Source organism: Mustelus asterias, chromosome 23 (assembly GCF_964213995.1).
Source record: "Mustelus asterias chromosome 23, sMusAst1.hap1.1, whole genome shotgun sequence".
NCBI classification, from domain to species: domain Eukaryota; kingdom Metazoa; phylum Chordata; class Chondrichthyes; order Carcharhiniformes; family Triakidae; genus Mustelus; species Mustelus asterias.
Genome location: NC_135823.1, coordinates 45,738,711 through 45,757,117, shown reverse-complemented (window position 1 = coordinate 45,757,117; position 18,407 = coordinate 45,738,711). Strand labels below are relative to the sequence as shown.

The 18,407-nt window shown below is 42.5% G+C and overlaps 1 pseudogene; it reads left to right on the top strand.

Moving 5' to 3' along the window:
• The first annotated feature begins 12,749 nt into the window (after positions 1 to 12,749).
• Positions 12,750 to 17,271, top strand: LOC144510433 (large ribosomal subunit protein eL19 pseudogene; annotated as a pseudogene).
• Positions 17,272 to 18,407: the final 1,136 nt, after the last annotated feature.

Genomic DNA, 18,407 nt, shown 5'->3' with positions numbered 1-18,407 from the left:
TAAAGTGGGTGTAGGACTAGAGGGCCCTTGGCTTATATCTCTTTTCAGGAACCCATAACCAATTAAGTGCCTTATTTGAAAGGAGTACTACCACCTCACCTGTAAGAGAAGCAAAAACTTTAAATAAAAGTTATCAACTTAAATTAAAATAAAATTTCCAGTGCTGGTGATGCACACTAGTTCCTCCTCTGCATCCACTGGTCAGGGAGGGCCTCAAGTGTACCAATGGTTGCCTCATGTTTCCTCTCCAGGGACACCTGGCAGACCCTGCCTGCTTCTCTTCCATGGCTGTCAGATCAAACAAGTCCCTCAACTGCCCACTGGCTGGACCTGTGAATGGCCACCTTGGCCAAACTGAAGAGCAACCCAATGAGGAAGCCCTCTGAACTGTCTGCCTTCCTTTGCCACAGATCGGGTAGCCTCAGATCAGGCATATGGTGCTGAAGTGTATCTAGAAATTGAGCAGGAGTACCTTCAGATAATGGAAGAGGGCTGCAACCTCTCACACTCTACATAAATATGGACTCCTCCAGGCTCAGAAATTTCAGGCAGCTTGAGAGTCTGTAAATGAGTTTAACCATTTCTTGAACCAGACTGCAGCATGCAATATCCTTCACGTCAAATCCCTGATGGACAAAGGGATAATTCCCACACAGAGAGCCCTCCAGCATTGGCCTCTGCCTCTTCTGAATGGCAAGACAGAATGTAATCATGTGTCTGGACAACCTGGGTGTACATGTATACTAATTATTGAAGGTGGCAGGGCAGGTTAAGAACATCATAAAATATGCTTTATAAATCGGGGCACAGCATACAAAAGCAAAGAACTTATGATAAACCTGTACAAAAGGCTGGTTTGGCTTCAGCTGAAGAATTGTGTCCAGTTCTTTTTAGGAAGAATGTGAAGGCATTAGAGAGGGTGCAGAGAAGATTTATGAGAATGGTTCCGAAGGTGAGGTAGTTCAGTTACATGGATAGATTGAAGATGTTGGGTCTGTCCTTGGAGACAGGAAGGTGAGAAGAGATTTGGTAGAGATGTTCAAAATCATGAGGGGTCTCGACAGAGTAGATAACGAGAAACTGTTCCCTTTGGCAGAAGAATCTAGAACCAAAGGACACCGAACATGCAGAAAAGCATCTTTACATCGTGAGTGATTAGGATCTGGAATGTACTGCAGCAGGCAGATTCGATTGAGACTTTCAAAAGAGAACTGGATCATTATCTGAAGAGAAGAGATCTATAGGGCTATGGGGGAAAAGCAGGGAGTAATACCAACTACATTTCTCTTGCAGACAGCAGCATAGACACTTCAGGCCAAATCACCTTTTATGCTGTAAGAATTCTATGATTCTATAATTCTAATTACTATAAATTAAAATTGAGCAGTAATTAATTGGGAAGCACAAAATAAAATTTGGGGAGGGAGTAATTGTATCAACTTAAAAACATGTGGGTATTTGGATCAAACTCAAACAATGGGATAAATGAACACAGTTTCTGCTTTACCTGCAGAAGATGCTATGATACATGTTTACATTATTAATGTATCACCTAATGCCACATGAAAATCAGTATCTTTAATTGTATGGGTTAGAATGCACTCTCTGTCTGATGTTGCCATGAAGGATTTGACCTATTTTGCCTGTTGGGTTGTTTTGCGGCAGCACAGCACCCTGCTGCTCTCTACTTCTGGTCCCTTTGTCTCTCCACTGCTCTTCCAAAAAAGAGCTAAAGCAAACATTTACATTTTGTTCTATCTTCCCAGAACTGTCTCCTGTTCAGTCACTCTGTGGTCCACATCTCTCTTCATCCTTTACCCCAGTAATCTCTCATTATACTTCTCCTGCCCTCTTTTCTTACACCTCTGCTCCTCAACACTGTTCTGACACCTGGAGATTCTCCATAATCCCAACTCTGAAACTTTTCTGTCCTCCCACAGGTAAGACTGTCAAATATCAAATTTAAATTTAAATATTAAATTCCCCTCCCCCACCCTTGACCCTGTCTACATTACCTCCCTAATCCTCTAACTCGGGTCTTGGTTTCAACCTCTAGATTTCTGCTCACCCTCAACTTCTAACCATGCTGTATCTTCCCCTTTGCCCCATGATTTGCATTTATTTATCTTCCTCTGTGGTTTAACATGCGTCTTTCTCTGCTCTTCTGTTTCACAATCTCTTCATTGTCATCTTTTTCGCACCTCTACCATTGATCTTTTCTGACCTCCTTTGTGGAAATCTTCCTTCAGCTGTGGTCCAATTATTTCCAGCCTTCTAACCCAATTTAGCCAGAATTCTACTCCATCCTGACTCCCAATATACAGATCAAAAGAAAATAACTGGTTATCTGTATTTTAATGTGTGTATTTCATTATAATTCATGCTTAAAACTGACCAAATTTTATCATGTTGTAGTCCAATTATCCCCATAATCTGAGCAAATAGTTGGATATGTAATTCTGTTAATTGCAATCTTGTTAGAAAGCCCACAGGACTTGAGCACAAAACAATCAAGGTCGACTCTCCAGGGCAGGACTGAGGGATTGTTACACCTTTCAGATGAGACATTAAACTGAGATTCTGTCTCGTGTGGATGTCAAATAACACAACACTATTTCAAAGAGCAGGGGAGTTCTCCCTAGTGTCCCAGCCAATAATTATTGCTCACTCAAGATCACAAAGACAGATTATCTGGTCATCATCACATTACTGTTTGTGGGATCTTGTCCTGCACAAATGTGCCGCTGCATTTCTTACATTATAAAGTGCATTTTTTAAAAATGGTGCTTCATTGGTTGTTTAGGGTTTTGAGACACTGGTCATGAAAGGTACTTGATAAATGTAAGTTTTAAAATATTGTTCAGCTTATAATATATGAAATTTATCTTGCATCAATATAGAACCTTGGTACAGACATCTGACCAGCACTCGTTTTAGAGTGTTTAAGTATTATGACTAAATTTAAAAGGACAGACACAAAAGATGAGACAAAATACCATTTTGTCCCATTACTTTCATCTTTTAATTTCAGTGCTGTGCGTTGGAACCGGTACTGCCACGGGATATGTTAGGATTGGTCCTGCAATTATTCCTGATAGGTTGTATGAACTAACATAACCAAATTATATTCGAGAAGTAAAAAAAATTACTAAGGATGCTGGAATCTGAAACAAAAACAGAAAATGCTGGAAAATCTCAGCAGGTCTGACAACATCGGTGGGGAGAGAATTCGAGTGTGGATGACCCTTCGTCACAGCATATATTAGAGAATCTATATTAGAGAACTAAGTACATTGAATGTAAATTAATCCAGGTGTAAAATACTGAAGTACGTTAGTGACCGAAGAGTAACTCACTGAAACACGCGGAGTAACTGGATTAAAATAGCAATAGTTATGCTAAAATAACGCTGTAGAGAAACTGCTTTGAATAAGTAAATATACAGAGGAAATGGAAATAACATTTTAAAAACTCGGGTGCTTGCAAAGTAAATTCATTAAATTGATCTAATTAAGTTATAATTTAATTAAACAGCACAGGACAATTGACACTTTATCTCGTGCTCAAATTAGCAGCTACTTCTGATTTAAGACACATTAAGGCGCGATTTAAGTGTTTGTTCTTTCTTTAAAGTTTGTTTGGATGTTTTATTGTGGCCTGATTACTCACTTGGCCACTGAGATAAATAGTAATGCGAGAAGGATGTTGGCCAGGACACAAGCTGGATATCTGCTCTTCAAACATTTCCATGGGACCTGCAGCAGCCCTGGGGGCGTTGTTTTAAAACCTCCAACAATACAACTCTCCCTCAACTGCAGGCGCAATCCTGGAGTAGGGCTTCCGGAACCCCGAGTTCTCTGATCGAGAGGCGAGTATTGGACTGCTCCTATTGCCACCTGCCTAGTAATAAACCATTAAAAAAAATAACCGAGGTAGTACGATAGTAAAAGGAACCAATGGGGTAATTGAACAACAATAAACCTGCCGGTGAGGGGCGATTGGAAGAACAAGTTCGATTTACAAGGGGCAATTATCTAAAACGGCAAAAACTAAGACGACAGTAGAGCAGAATTAATTTACACTGAACTAAGAATTAGACCGAAGGCAGAAACTTGAGAGCGGAGCCAGGAGACTTTACAGCACCGTGTCTACAGGATCAGAGCTGTTAACCGACACATTCTCCCGGGGTTCCATTTCCCAACTCAGCCACTCGTGGGCTCCAATCCAGAATGTGCTTAAAATCGGAAATAATAAAACCCTTACGAGCTTTGATGAGATCATCTGCATTTCAGACTCCCAAGACGTTCTCTGTCCATTGGAAGGCTGATGCCAGGCGTTTCAGAGCTTCATCGTGCGGATGTCCAACATTACTGATTTCCCTTGTCACAATTCCAATGGAATCTTGCTGCCCTTCCCTCTCTCTCCGCCCCTCTGCAGCGCTCCTCCTGTTCCCTGTTGTACATTAATAGTGCACAGGTCACCTACACTTGTGGCTAACAGAAGGAACTTTAACCGCGCCCAGAACCATCATCAAGAAAACCCGTCCAATATCCAGAAACCGGGGCAGTTCTCGTCTTAGTACAGAAAGATTCCATTAATTAAAGTAGGGCTTTTGGAAATATCGTTTGAAATTCCAACAACTCGTTATCTCATTGACAAATAATTTATGTGCATTATATATATATATATATATATATAAAGTTATTGGGGTTCCTGAAGCTTTCAGGTGGATTGATCGCCCCCACAGCCCCGAGCCACTCTTGGCCGGCTAGACAGGAACATTTCACATCCCCAGACTGAATAGTTGACAGACTATGAGCGGATTACCAAACTCCACAGCAGAGTGAAAGTTTATAGCACAGAGAGTGGGGAGAGTTGCTATTAATCACTGCTCTTTATAAACGGCTCGGAATGGCAGTTCCGCCGAGCTCCCGTTGCCCTTTATGTGGAGGGTTACAGTATCTGTCACCATCTCAACGCGAGCCACACTCTGATCATTATCTCCGAGTCACTGGACTGAAGAAAAGCGACAAATGGAGCTCTACAATGGGCGGGTCTACTTCGTATCACAGGCTTCCTCTGGGTCTTAAAGCTCCTTGAAGTCATGAATGTAAAAACTGGAGCTGTGTTCGCTGAAAATGAGATGTCATTCTAGTAAAGCTGCAAAACAGGGGGTGGCACAGTGATTAGCACTGCTGCCTCACCGCGCCAGGGACCTGGGTTCGATTCCCGGCTTGGGTCAGTGTCTGTGCTGAATCTGCACTTTCTCCCCGTGTCTGTGTGGGTTTCCTCCGGATGCTCCAGTTTCTTCCCACTGTGCTGGTTTGGTGCATTGGCTATGCTAAATTCTCCCTTAAGTGTACCCAAAGAGGTGGTGACTAGGGGATTTTCACAGTAACTTCATTGCAATGTTAATGTAAACCTACTTGTGGCTAATAAATAAACTTTAAACTACTTGAATGTTAAACAGTAGAAGAAGCACGCTATAGACAGAGTTAAGCATGACCAATGGATCAGAAAAAAGCTCTGCAATTCTGCCATATTTAATTGCGAATGGCGTTGAGGTGTATAAAATACTGAGGGGCCTAAAATAGAGAGGATAGGAAAGTCTATTTACTTTAGCAGAGAGGTTACTAACCAGGGGGCATTGATTTGAAATAATTAGTAGAAGGGAATTGAGATTTTTAAAAATCAGATGCTGAAAGGGAACTGAATTCACTGGTAGAGGCAGAAAGTCTCATTACATTTAAAAAATACTTGGATGTTCACTTGAAATGCTGTAGCCTGCAGGGCAACAAAACAAATGGAATTAGGCTGCTCTTTCCTAGCTGGCACAGGAATGATGGTCTGAATGGCTTCCTTCTGTATATTTTCGACATTTTCTATATGTAAAAAATACATGATGCACTGCAGCAATTTGCCAAGGCTCCTTTGACACCATCTCCAAACCTGCGAGCTTGATCTCCTGGAAGAAAAAGGGCAGCAGATGCATGGGAACACCAACACCTACAAGTTCCCCTCTAAATCACACACCATCCTGGCTTGGAAATAGATCTGATGTGGAGATGCCGGCATTGGACAGGGGTAAACACAGTAAGAAGTCTCACAGCACCAGGTTAAAGTCCAACAGGTTTATTTAAACCTGTTGGACTTTAACCTGGTGTTGTGAGACTTCTTACTTGGAAATAGATCACCATTGCTGCACATGGACTGTAGTGGTTCAAGAAGATGTCTTCCCTTCTCAAGGGCAATTAGGGATGGATAATTGATGCTGACTTTGCCACAATGCCCATATCAGTGAACAAATAAATACTTACATGTTAGGGAGTGAGGTCGTCAGGTGCAGTAAACAGAAACAGGTTAATGTTTTGGGTGTAAGATTCTTCATCAGAACCTCTTGCAGAGACATTTGCAAGAAGAATCAATTGCATTCCATCATATCCCGAAGAGTTTGACAGCCAATTAAGTACTTTTGGAAGTGAAGTCACTGTTGTAATTTAGAAAATGTGGCAATCAATTAGAGCACAGCAAGGTCCCACAACATCAATATGATAATGACCTGATAATCTGTTTGAAAGATATGCATTGCCCATCCCTACTTGACAGTGAAAATGCAGGAGGAAGGATGTTACTGTAGCTGTACAGGACTTTGGCTGTTTAAGAATTGATCTACTTGCCAGAGAGGGAGTGCAGCGAAGGTTCACCAGATTGATTCAATTGGGCCTATATTAACGGGAATTTAGAAGAATGAGAGTGCATCCAATTAAAATGTATAAAATTCTGACAGAGTAGGACAGACTGGATCCAGAAATGTTGTTTCCTCTGTCTGGGGGGGTGTTTAGAACAAGGGGGTAACAGTCTCAGGATTCAGGGTAGGCCATTTAGGACTGAAATGAGGAGAAATGTCTTCATTCAAAGGGTGGTGAACCTGTGGGATACTCTACCATGTAAAGCTGTGGAGGCCAAGTCACTGAATATATTGAAGAAGTAAATAGATAGATTTCTAGACTCTGAGGATGTCAAGGGGTATGAGGAGAGCACAGGTGTATGATGTTGAGTTTGAGGATCAGCTGTGATCATATTGAATGGCCGAGTAGACTTGAAATGCTGAATGACCTACTCCTATTTTCCATGTTCATATGGTAGTGGTAAGCTGCCTTCTAGGATTGTTGCAGTCTTTGCATGAAACGCATTCCCACACTCCAAGATTCTGACACAATGACAGGCAGAATAACTGGCAGATAACAGCATGCCCACAATATTGCAAAGCTTGTCCTTCTTAGTGATAGAGCTTTTACAACTGGAAAATGGAGTTGCAGTAACTTTGGTCTTTGGTGAGTTGATGCCATGCATGCTCTGGGTTATGCATTTTGCAGCCACAGTATAATGTTGGTGGTTACTGAGTCCACTTGCAGGGGCACTGATTATAGAATTGTAGAACGCTATTGCATAGGAAGCCATTCAACCCATCATGCCTATGCCACATCTTAGGCAGAGCTACCCACTTCATCCCAATCTCTTGCTCTTTCTCTATTGCTCCACCATTTATTTTCCACTTCAGGTTCTCAGCCAATATCCTTTTGTGTGCTGCAGGGCACCATGCTTAGGACAAACTTCATAATTTTGCCTGTGATTTTGTGCATATCACAGGAGACCTTGTCTGTTGGATGGATTTCATTAATGGAGGGGACTAATGCTCTCTTCCTTCCTTCCTTCCTTCCTTCCTTCCTTCCTTCCTTCCTTCCTTCCTTCCTTCCTTCCTTCCTTCCTTCCTTCCTTCCTTCCTTCCTTCCTTCCTTCCTTCCTTCCTTCCTTCCATGTTTTCATATTCATTAACAGCCTCACTTTCTTGTATATTAACAATATGTTAACCATTTCTTCATTCTACAATCACTTTGGAGCATGTGCTGATTTTAAACAACTTATACTGAACCAACCAAGTTGGCGTGTGGTAGCACAGTGATTATATTATTGCACTAGTAATCCAGGGACCTGGATTAATGATCTGAAGGCTGGAGTTTAAACTAGAAAAAAATTATCAATTTTGCTTCCAAGTTCCACCCCTCTATCACCTTCACATGGTCCATCTCCGACACATCTCTTCCTTCCTTGACCTCTCTGTCTCCATTTCTGGTGATAAACTGTCCACCAGTATCCACTACAAACCCACCGACTCCCACAACTACCTTATTGTGAAGTTGAGTTTATAAAGATGTACAGAATGTCTGTAAAGAATGTAAAATACTCGAGGAGAAACAGCAGTGTGTAGTCCCTCCAAAAGCTGGTTTTGTTCAATGCTGAGATGTTTAAAATTCAGAGTACAAACAGACTCTTAAGTTGCAACATTTGTTTTGAGCACCTTTCCAGGGTTGCCTTGGTAACCGGCTCTGCAGGCTTTTGCATTTTGTTAGCCTATGAGTTTAAAGACAACATTCAGCTATCAGATTTGAATTTGCTGTTGTTGTCAGCGTCAATCCTATCCTGATGTAGAGAATGCAGAGGTCATCAGGAATATAAAAGAGGAACTCAGCTGCCTTCAGTTCAGTCCCACCAGGTGTTGGGCCAGGAGTTCAACCAGAAGCAGGGCAGTTTGATTAACTGAGGCAGTTAAGGGCAGTTAGATCAACTGGAGAAGTTGGTTCTGAACTCTGCCAGCTTCAGATAGGTCTTAAGATAACTCACCCTCTAACCAGCGAAATGTACCAAATCAGACAGCACTTACGGATAGCGGACAACTACCGAAAAACTCCAAAACTTTTGAATGCTGTCAGACCTGGTTGTATATTTTCTTTGAGAATGACTAAAATTATGTTATTACTGCTTTGGTAATGAATGTTCCTTGTATTATTTGAACAGCATTTCATTTGAACTGTGCTTTAATTAATATGTTTCTTGTTTAGTTAAAGTTCCTGGTTATTTAAATAAAATACCTTGTTAATTGTTCACTTAAAGCGAGTGTCAGGCCTTTATATTAATGAACCTCTAAACGTTAATTAAGAACAGATAAAACTTTCCCAAATAATTGTATCATATTACAACGTGAGGTAACAGGGACTAATCTCTGTGTTGTAATGGATTGGGAGCTCATGTCCTGGATTTGAACAGTACAAGATCCTCGTGTCCAGGATCTGAACAGTTCTACATGAGATTTGAACAACCCAAGATCCTCATGTCCTGGATTTGAACAGTCCAAGATCCTTATGTCCTGGATCTGAACAGTCTTAAATCTTTAAATCAACCCTAAGTGAGGGATTTAAACTGTCTTAAATCTTTAAAATAAACCTAAGGGAGGAAATGGATCTTAACATTGTGAAAGTGGTTCTGGGGGTCGACGATGCTTCCCAAATTTGCCAGTAAACTTTAGAGAAACAGAAAAAGATGACACTTGTAGAATTAGCAAACAAGCTAAAAGTGGGTGTAACAAGGGAGAATAAGAAAGCTGAAATTATAAAAGGGTTAGTCAAGCACTTAAGTCTAGCAGAAAAACAGTCAAGTGTATTGGAATTAGAAAAAAAAAATTGCAAATAAAGAAATTGGAGTTAGAAAATGAAATTAAAAGGCTGGAGTTAGAGAGAAGAAAGAGAAAAGGAAAGAGAGAGGAAGGCCCTAGCAGAAGAAAGGGAAAGAGAAAGATTGTTTGAGTTAGAAAAGAGAAAGTTGGAAATGGAAAAAAAAGACTTCAAATAACAGGAGAAAGAGTACCAGATAGAAGTGATAATGAGCAGACTCAGCATAGCCAACCGCCTGGTAACGGTATATATAAATATGTCCAGACATTACCAAAATTCGATGAGAAGGACGCAGAAGCCTTTTTCATATCCTTTGAGAAATTGGCTACACAGATGAAATGGCCAGAGGATGTGTTCAGACCAAGTTAGTAGGCAGGGCTACTGAGGTGTTGGCAGCATTGTTAGAGGAGATGTCAGGAGAGTATGAAGAAGTAAAGAAAGCTCTTTTGAGTGCTTACGAATTAGTACCAGAAGCATATAAACAAAAGGTTCATAAATGTGAGGAAGGAACCAGGTGAGCCATAAATTGAGTGTGAAAGAATTAAGCAGAACAATTTTGATAGATGGGTGAGAGCATTACATAGAAACATAGAAGATAGAAACTCAATAGCCTATAGAAATTAGAAAGATCGAAAAGACATGAGAGATTGCTGGAGGAATTCAAAAACTCACCTTTCAGAATTTATGTTGAGGAACAGAAAGTTAAGACAGTGAAAAAAGCTGCAGAGATGGCGGATGATTACGCATTAGTGCATAAATTGAAATTTTGAAAATTTGGTGGATTTTCCCAAAACTGCTGAATTGGCGGGAAAACTGTTCTAAATCCCGACTGTTTTGTCAGTTCAGCTTCTCACCTGAATCTCCACATTCCATGCACTGCAGAGGTCCCAGTCATGAATATCATTAAAAACCCAGGGGGGTGGGGCCTATTCACGCCGGAGTTTGACAGTTCTGGAACTCTGCACATGCCAGTGGTCCCGATCTGTCAGTCTCCCCGGGACCATTGCAGTGCTGCCCCTCCAGCCTCCCCCCACGGCCTGATTGCGGCCCCCACAGCAATTCCTGGGCCCCTCCCCCAGTAGCGAAGCGCCCCGATGCACATCCCACCTCCCCCCCCCCCCCCCAGCAGTGGCAATCCCCCCACCCCCCTCACCCCTGCAGACGCCCTCCCCCCGCTGACCCCCCTCCCAGGGTCAGACACCCCTGCGAGGCAGGACCCCACCCCCAGCAGACCACTCCCCTCAGCCCACCCCAATCACTGCCCTCCCTCCAGCTCAGACTGAACTTATCTGCAGGGTGGCAGCAGGACCCCTCCATCCCCACCGATTGCCCCTAAGCCCTGCCCACAATAGGCCCCGCCCCCTTGGCACTACCCAATGCCCAGTGGGCTGTGCCAAGGTGCCCCCTGGTCATGGGCACAGGCTGGCACTGCCAGGCTGCCCACGCCCAGGGGGCACCACCCGACCACCTGGGGGGCCCCGATTGCCCCCCCCTTCATTCTGGCAGGGTCCCCCACTAGTTCCCCGAACATGGGGAGCTAGTTTGAACCCTGCCAGAATGAAGTGCTCCTGGCGGGGTGGGAGATTCAATCGGGACCTGAAAGTTCCTGATAATGACTTGCTGAGCATATTTAAAATACATTTTTAAAAGATTCAAATTAATGATCTGCCTTCCCACCAGTTTCCGGCGTGGTCTGACTGGCGACTATTCGCCGGCTCTGGGAGATGCGTATGCTTTCCCGGCGCATGCGCAAATCCCGGTACAAGGCCGGCGACGCGCATCTCCCACCTCGACCCGCCAGGAAAGTTGCGGGTCGCGCTGGGAGAATTGCGGCCTTGGTTTCCGACAGCCATTTCAGTCCGTGAGGGATAGGAATTGGGAAAGAAGAAAATCCTTCAATGAAAAACCAAAAGTAGATCACACTGGGAACAGTTTATTCCCTGTGAAAAAAGACATCCAAGAGAATGGAAAAGAGATGAAGAGATGAAGGGCCTCAGGTGTTTTCACTGTGATTCAGGTGGGACACATAAAGTTACAGTGCTGGTGGTTTAAGAAAGGCACTGAGTAAAAGGGTGTGATTAAAAGAGGCTCAACCAATGGGATTAGTTAAAGTCGTAAAAGAAATCCCGAAAGAAATCAAGGAACTGAAGGCGAGTGCACAGCCTAGTCACAGGCTGGATGATAAGATAGAGCCCGATCTTTTCAAAGACTTCACCTATGTGGGTGAGGTTTACTTCGGTAGAACAGGGGGAGTAGGTAAAGAAGTTAAAATATTGAGAGATACTGGGGCTAGTCTGTCTCTAATAGTTAGAGGTGAGAATATTTGCACTCCTTCTGAAATACTGCCTGAGAGAAGGGTAATCAGTGGAATAAACAGAGAAAGGAGCAGTGCTCCATTGTGTAAAATAAGACTAGAGTCCAATCAAGTCTGGGGAAGTGATAGTGGCTATTCCAAGAATCCAGTTTATTCATGGAAATTATATATACAAGATCCCACAGCCATAAGTTAAAACAGAAAAGGAGAACAAAAGAGAAAGATGAAGGAGTTGAGGTCCAGTTAGCTGACACTCTGTTTGATGAGATGATAAGGGAAGCAGGCAGAAGTGTTTAGTTCTAGAAAATTAAGGGAATTACAACAGGCAGGATTTATATCATAAAGCCACTCAGACTGAGGAATCCCACCCTACTGCTACTCAGAGTGAGAAATCAAATCCCAATGATGTGGATTTTGATGTACCTAAAAATAAATAACGAAGAAATCCTTAAAGACTGGAATAGAGTAGTGAACTATCTGTCCCAAGATCAGAGCACTGAATTGAAAAACTTGTTACAGAAGTAACTATGTTACTTTTACATAGGCTATGAAGACCTATGTAAAAACAGAGTTGGTAGGACTAATGCCGTAGTACATGAGGTTGACATAGGGAATGCTGTTCCGAAAAAACAACATCCTTATTGGCTTAATCTCTCAAAGCAGGGCAGGTTCAAAATGAAGTGGAAGCGATGATACAAGATGATATCATAGAACCATGTCAAAGCAAGTGGAGTTCGCCGATCGCGTTGGTTCCCAAATCCGATGGTACTCAACAGTTCTGCATAGATTATCAAAAGGTCAACTCAGTAACTAAAGCTGACCCATATCCAATTCCGAAGTTGGAAGATTAGGTGGAAAAAGGAGGACAAGATACTTACATCACAAAGTTGGACTTACTTCATGGGTACTGGCAAGTACCTTTCCGTCGAAAAGCGGCCATGAGTAGGTTTAGGCTTCAGAAGAGGCTGGCCTCCAGCGTTTTGCACTGTGGCAGGAAGATCTGGCTGGATCCCAATGAAACGAATGAGATTGCCAATGCCAATTTTCATCAACAGATCAATTAATGAAAGATGGTCTAATTATCCACAAGCCTGTGATTGTACATTTGCGTGTTCGATGCAGGAAGAACACCCTTGCACGAAGGAAGAACACCCTTGCACAAAGGAAGGGCCGGCACATGAGCATCGGTAAGCGAAAGAGTACAGGTAATGCTCGCATGCAGAAGAAACTAGCCTGGATGAGGAGAATGAGAATTCTGAGGCGTCTGCTTCGTGGATACAGGGAGTCCAAGGAGATTGATTGCCATATATATCACAATCTGTATCTGAAGGTGAAGGGTAATGTCTTCAAGAATAAGCGTTTCTTGATGGAACACATTCACAAACTGAAGGCAGACAAGACTTGCAAGAAGCTACTGGCTGACCGGGCTGAAGCTCGCAGGATCAAGGAAGCTCATAAATGTCATGAAGAATGTCTGCACACCAAAAAGGAAGTGATCATTAAGACTCTGTTCAAGGACGAAGAGTTTAAAAGAACTAAAACTAAATCTCTTGTACAGACTTGCAAAGCCGAAGAAGAAAAAACTAAAATGAAGCCATCTTTTCATATTGATGGTTCATTTTTTTCAGAAGGGGGTAGGTGACGTTTAGTTTATAAAGGTGGACAGAATGTCTGTGAAGAATGTAAAATACTAGAGGGGAAACAACAGTGCTTGGTCCCTTTAAAAGCTGGTTGCGTCAGTGCCTTCAAAAGCTCAGATGTTTAAAATGCAGAGTACACCCAGACTCTAAGTTGCAACATTTGTTTCGAGCACCAAGCCTCAAGATTGCTTTGGTAACCGGCTCTGCAGGTTTTTGCATTTTGTTAGCCTATGAGTTTAAAGAAAACACTCAGCTAAAGGGAACCTACCAGATTTGAATTTGCTGTTGTTGTCAGCGTCAATCCTATCCTGATGTAGAGAATGCAGAGGTCATCAGGAATATAAAAGAGGAACTCAGCTGCCTTCAGTTCAGTCCCACCAGGTGTTGAGCCAGGAGTTCAACCAGAAGCAGGGCAGTTAGATTAACTGAGGCAGTTAAGGGCAGTTAGATCAACTGCAGCAGTTGGTTCTTAACTCTGCCAGCTTCAGATAGGTCTTAAGATAACTCACCCTCTAACCAGCGAAATGTACCTAATCAGACAACACTTACAGATAGCGGACAACTACTGAAGAACTCCAAAACTTTCGAAAGCTATCAGACCTGGTTGTATATTTCTTTTGAGAATGACTAAAATTCTGTTATTACTGCTTTGGTAATGAATGTTCCTTGTATTATTTGAACAGCATTTCAGTCAAACCGTACCTTAATTAATATGTTACTTGTTTAGTTAAAGTTCCTGGTTATTTAAATAAAATACCATGTTAATTGTTCACTTAAAGCGAGTGTCAGGCCTTTCTATTAATGAACCTCTAAACGTTAATTAAGAACAGATAACACTTTCCCAAATAATTGTAGCATATTATGAAGCGAAGTAAAGAGATTAACCTCTGTGTTGTAACATACCTTGACTACAGCTCTTCATATTCCACATCCTGTAAGGATTCCATTCCATTCTCTCAGTTCCTTCGCCTCTGCTGCATCTGTTCTGATGGTGCCACTTTCCAAACTAGCACAGCTGATATATCTTCCTTCTTCCTCAATCGTGGTTTTCCACCCACTGTGGTTCACAGGGCCCTCAACCGTGTCCAACACACCCCCCAGGCCACTGTTCTCATCCCCTCCCCACACTCCCAGAACCAGGATAGAATCCCCCTTGTCCTCACTTTTCACTCACCAGTCTCTGCATTCAAAGGGTCATCTTCCGTCATTTCCGCCAATTCCCGCACGATGTCATCACTCAAAACATCTTCCCTTCACCCCCTCGTCAGCATTCCACAGGGATCATTCACTCCAGGACACCCTGGTCCACTCCTCCATCATACCCAACACCTCACCCCCTGCCCACCGCACCTTCCCATGCAATCGTAGAAGATGCAACACCTGCTCCTTTACCTTATCCCTGCTCAGTGTCCAAAGTCTTAAACACCCCTTCCAGGTGAAGCAGCGCTTCACCTGCATCTCCTTCAATCTGGTGTTTTGCATTCGCTGCTCCCAATGCGGTCTACTCTACATTGGATGACTAAACGCAGACAGCGTGACCGCTTTGATGAACACTTTCGGTTCATCTGCAAGCAGGATCCAGACCTTCCTGTCGCTTGCCACTTCAACACACCACCCTGCTCTCCTGCCCACATGTCCATCCTTGGCCTGTTGCAATGTTCTAGTGAACCCCAATACAAACTGGAGGAAAATCGCCTCATCTGCCGATTCAGCACATTACAGCCTTCCGGACTGAACATTGAGTTCAATAGCTTCAGAGCATGAACTTTCCCCTCCACCCCATTTCCATTTATTTTACTTCATTTCATCTTATTCTCCATTTTATCGCTCTCCTTCTTTCCACCCTCCCCCCTACACCCCCCTTCTTCAGGTCAACTGCCACATTCCTCAAGCAGTCCTTTACCAAGTTGTACCTTGTTTTGCCATTAAATCATTCTGATCACTTAATGGACACTTTCAACACCTTCTCAGCCTTCTGCATGCTTATTTACATTTCCTTTATCCAATTCCATCTCCCCTCCCTAACCTCATAGTATAAATCTCTGCTGAATCTCTTTTCTCTCAGCTCTGATGAAGGGTCATCGAGACTCAAAACGTTGGCTCTACTCTCTCTCCACAGATGCTGTCAGATCTGCTGAGATTTTCCAGCATTTTTCTGTAGATTGTTGCTTCAATGGGTTAAATTGAGAGAGTGGATAATCAGTGAGACCTTGGTGTCCTTGTGCATCAGTTTCTGAAAGTAAGCACACAGGTACAGCAGATAGTAAAGAAGGCAAATGGTATGTTGGCCTTCATAGTGAGAGAATTGAGTATAGGAATATAGATGTTTTACTGCATTTGTATCAGGCGTTTTTGAATATTGTGTGCTGTTTTGGTGTCCTTGTCTGAGGAAGGATGTCCTTGCCATAGAGGGAGTACAATGAAGGTTTACCAGGCTGATTCCTGGGATGGCAGGTCTATCATATGAGGAGAGACTAAGTTGGTTAGGATTATATTCATTAGAGTTTAGAAGAGTGAGAGGGTATTTCACAGAAACTTACAAAATTCTAACAGGGTTAGACAGGGTAGATTCGGAAAGAATGTTCCTGATGGTGGGAGAGTCAAGAACTCGCGGGTCATACTTTGAGGATAAGGGGTAAACCTTTTAGAACTGAGGTAAGGAGAAATTTCTTCACCCAGAGTGGTGAATGTGTGGAATTCACTACCACAGAAAGTAGTTGAAGCCAAAACATTGTCTGATTTCAAGAAGAAGTTAGATATAACTTTTGGGGCTAAAGGGATCAAGCAATATGATGGATCAGGATAACGGGGATCAGGATATTGAATTTGTTGATCAGCCATGATCAAAATGAATGGTGGAGCAGGCTCGGAGTGCACTCCTGCTTCCAGTTTTTATGTTTTTATGGAGAATGGATGTTGGCAATTCACACCTACTTATAATTTGGTTAGTTTATCTACAGCTCTCATTGTTAAGTTTTGAGCTCAGAAATAGTAAGTCCATGAATCCATAGATTTTGAGTTCTGGATAAGTCCACAAATAATAGATGGTGTGAATTCCACAGGTGGTTTTTCATCTTGATATGTCCATTCAAAGGGCACCCCACTCCTGGTCAATCTACTTGGAACTTTCTGGAGACTTGAGATAACAAGTGCAGAAATTGCAAACGTCACCTAACCCTCCCCAGCCATCTTTTGCATCTTTTAATGTCCATTTTAAAAGCGATGACAGTTCCTGAAAATTCTACACTGAAGACAGTCCATGTTTAAAATAATGACCAGGACATGCTTTAACAGGGCATGACACCTTCATGGCAGTTGGCAAATTCAAATTAAATAAATTTGGAATAAAACACTAATAACAGATTTTTTGACTGTAAAAATAGTGAATTGTAGTAAAAATCTGCCTGGTTCATTAATATTTTGTAGAGCAGGACATCTGCCATACTTACCTGGTCTGGCCTACATGTGACTCCAGACAATGTGGTTGGCTCTTAACTTCCTTTTGAAATTGCCTGGCAAGTCACACAGTGTATTCAAGAAGGTGGTTCAGCATTATTTTCACAAAACCAATAAGGGATGGGCAATAAATGCTGGACATGCCAGCGGCACTACATTCTGTGAATGATTTAAAATTACTCTTTTAATGTCTCAATCCAAGTGCTGCCTTGATGTCTTTCATCTCTTCCCTTGAAATTAGCGTTTTTGTTCATGTTTGGTCCAAGGCTGTAATGAGGTCAGGGATCAAGTGGTCTTGGTGGAACCCAAACAGAGCATTGCTGAGCAGATTATTGCTGCTGATAGTAGTTAAAGACACCTTCTGTCATAGTGCTGATGATCAAGATTAGACTAATGGGAAGGTAATTGGCCAGATTGGATTTGTTCCACTTGTGTGGGCAGGACATAGCTGGACAATTTTTTTACTTTTGTTATGTTGACACCTGTGCTGCAGCTACATTGAAAAACCTTGCCTAGGGTGTGGCTAGTTCTGAAACAAGTCCTTAGTGCTACTGCCAGGATGTTGTCATGGCACATTGCTTTTTCTGTATCCAGTGCCTTCAGCCATTTCTAGATATCATTTGGAGTGAATTGAATTGGCTGAAGACTGTCATAGGTGATGCGGAGAACCTCAGGAGAGTCCCTGATGGATTATTTGCTGGTTGCAAATACCTCAACCCAGACGTGCTGGTTCTTCCCCATCGTTAAGAATGGCAATGCTTTTGGAACCTCCTCCGCTGGTTAGTTGTCTAATTGTCCACCAGCATTTGTGGCAGCACTAAGTATTCTGTATCTAACCCATTCTGTATCTTCCCCTAGAAGTTTTTGATGGGATATTGTATCTAACTTCTGCTATATCTGTCCTGGGAGTGTTTAATGGGACATGCAGGGCAGGATTTTCTAGCCGTGCTTGCTCCAAAACCAGAAAATCCCGCCCGAGGTCTGCTCTCAGCCCGCTACGATTCCTGTGGTGGGTGAGATGGGAAAATTCCCCCCCGTAGTGTATACTACATAGATGTTATTGATACCTAGGTATTATTGTCTCAGCAGTTTGGATATCTGGGTAATTTCAGACAGTCACATGGTATGAGTTGGCCTATTGATTAGGCTGGGTATTTGGATTTAATGTTCGGCTGCATCATTTAATTTTCAGCTTAAAACATTTTCAGGGTCAGAGGTGACCAGGTTTGACATAGGCAAACATTGCCCCAGTTCAACTATATCACAGTAATCAGTTCAATTAATATCATCAGCTCACTTACTAGCTGCCAGCCCATTTTATAATTACTAGGCAAATGGCAATTCCTAGTTCAACTAATAGATATTGACCAACCAATATTTATCGTTGCATAAAACCTGGTTGTGATTGGTCTTTTTCATTCACAGGGTGTGAATGTTGCTGGCGTGTTCAGCTTTTTCCCTTGAGAAATGGGTGGTGAGCCATCTTCT